This window comes from Cryptomeria japonica, unplaced genomic scaffold, assembly GCF_030272615.1.
Source record: "Cryptomeria japonica unplaced genomic scaffold, Sugi_1.0 HiC_scaffold_33, whole genome shotgun sequence".
In the NCBI taxonomy this organism is placed as follows: Eukaryota; Viridiplantae; Streptophyta; class Pinopsida; order Cupressales; family Cupressaceae; genus Cryptomeria; species Cryptomeria japonica.
Genome location: NW_026728855.1, coordinates 690,177 through 692,552, shown reverse-complemented (window position 1 = coordinate 692,552; position 2,376 = coordinate 690,177). Strand labels below are relative to the sequence as shown.

The 2,376-nt window shown below is 66.2% G+C and overlaps 1 non-coding gene across 1 annotated transcript; it reads right to left on the bottom strand.

The window, feature by feature from the left end:
- Positions 1 to 2,046: 2,046 nt before the first annotated feature.
- LOC131861880 (5S ribosomal RNA) lies at positions 2,047 to 2,165 on the bottom strand. Its single transcript, XR_009360910.1, has one exon. It is a non-coding gene; the product is annotated as a 5S ribosomal RNA (ribosomal RNA).
- Positions 2,166 to 2,376: the final 211 nt, after the last annotated feature.

Below are 2,376 nucleotides of genomic sequence, written 5' to 3'. Positions count from 1 at the left end.
TGCGCACACCTTGGCTGGGTTGCGCGGCCTGGTGGGCACCATGGTGCGCACCAAGGAGCGCTCCGAAGTGTGCTCCAAGGTGCGGCGTGCACGAAGTCGGAGCCCGGTTTGCCCCGGGTACGCACCTCGCGTGCACCTTCGCCGGGGTGGGCACCTCGGCTGGGTTGTGCGCCCTGGTGCGCACCAAGGAGCGCTCCGAAGTGTGCTCCAAGGTGCGGCGTGCACGAAGTCGGAGCCCGGTTTGCCCCGGGTGCGCACCTTCGCCGCGGTGCGCACCATGGCGTGCACGAAGTCGGAGCCCGGTTTGCCCCGGGTGCGCACCTCGCGTGCACCTTCGGCGGGGTTGCGCGCCCTGGTGGGCACCATGGTGCGCACCAAGGAGCGCTCCGAAGTGTGCTCCAAGGTGCGGCGTGCACGAAGTCGGAGCCCGGTTTGCCCCGGGTGCGCACCTCGCGTGCACCTTCGGCGGGGTTGCGCGCCCTGGTGGGCACCATGGTGCGCACCAAGGAGCGCTCCGAAGTGTGCTCCAAGGTGCGGCGTGCACGAAGTCGGAGCCCGGTTTGCCCCGGGTGCGCACCTCGCGTGCACCTTCGCCGCGGTGGGCACCATGGCGTGCACGAAGTCGGAGCCCGGTTTGCCCCGGGTGCGCACCTCGCGTGCACCTTCGCCGGGGTGGGCACCTCGGCTGGGTTGCGCGCCCTGGTGCGCACCAAGGAGCGCTCCGAAGTGTGCTCCAAGGTGCGGCGTGCACGAAGTCGGAGCCCGGTTTGCCCCGGGTGCGCACCTCGCGTGCACCTTCGCCAGGGTGGGCACCTCGGTGCGCACACCTTCTCAATGTTTTCTTGCCTTTTCTGGAAATTGGTGAAGGCAGCGCATCAAAGGTGCGCACCTCGGTGTGCTCCGAGGTGCGAACCCGAGAGCGCTCCGAGGTGCCCACGAAGTCGAAAGTCGGGTTAATTGCATTGTTTTCCCCGGGTGCGCTCCGAGGTGCGCAACATCGGCGCGCACCAAGGAGGGCTCCGAAGTGTGCTCCAAGGTGCGCACGATGGCGTGCACCTCTGGTGCGCACGATTCGGAGCTCGGTTTGACCGGGGTGCGCACACCTTGGCTGGGTTGCGCACCTTTTGTGCGCTCCAAGGTGCGCACGAAGTCGGAGCTCGGTTTGCCCCGGGTGCGCACCTTCGCCAGGGTGCGCACCTTGATGCGCACGCCTTGGCTGGGCTGCGCACCTTGGTGGGCGCCATGGTGCGCACCTTTCGTGCGCTCCAAGGTGCGCACGAAGTCGGAGCTCGGTTTGCCCCGGGTGCGCACCTTGGTGGGCGCCATGGTGCACTCCGAGGTGCCCAAGATTGGTGCGCACCAAGGAGCGCTCCGAAGTGCGCTCCAAGGTGCGCGCGAAGTCGAAAGTTGGGTTAATTGTCCGGTTTGCCTCGGGTGCGCACCTTGCGTGCACCTTCGCCAGGGTGGGCGCCTTGGTGCGCACACCTTGGCTGGGCTGCGCACACCTTGGCACCCGCGTTTCCTTCATTTTAAATTTTTTTTTTTTACAATCTCTCAAGTGGGAAATTCTATAATCTCAACTTTTTTTGCCTTTTCAGGAAACTTTTGAATGGAGCGCATCATTGGTGCGCTCCGAAGTGTGCTCCAAAGCTCTCTCCAGCTGCGTGCACCTGCCCCGGCCGCGCACCCGGCCCCGCCCAGCTTCGCTCACCTGTCCCGGGCGTCTGGTGCGGAACCTTAGAGTAAGAAACATCACCGTGCACCTTGGCCAACGTGCGCGACTCGACCGAGCGCGCACTGGCCGAGGTGCACACCGATTTCACCTGGGTGCGCGCGCAGCACCTCGGGCGCACCGGGGTGCGCGCACAACGCCCGGGTTGCACCGTGGCCTGTGTGCTCGGGGCGCCTCGGGTGCGCGCTCGGTGTCGCCCCCGCGCGCGCGGTAGTGCGGGCAGCGCACCCCGGCCCGGCCCGGCCCCGACGAGAACGCAAACGGGCAAAAGGTTTATTCAAATAGCATTGCGACGCCCGGCGAAAAACTAAAAAAGGGTGCAACACCGGGACTTCCCGGGAGGTCACCCATCCCAGTACTACTCCGGCCCAAGCGCGCTTAACTGCGGAGTTCTGATGGGATCCGGTGCACTAACGCTGGTATGATCGCACCCGTTATGAGCTTGTCGCAGTGTGTACTTAGCAAACCGCGACCCACGTGCGAATCCACCCCGGCCACCCACCCCCGTCGAGGTGCACACCCTCCCTCGCGAAGTGCGCCCCGTTCGCCAAGTGTGAGCCCTGCCCGGGTGCGCGCACCTTGCTAGGGCGTCGGGTGTGCACCCGGCCCGGCCTACGTGCGTGCACCTGGAGGGGGCGTCGTGT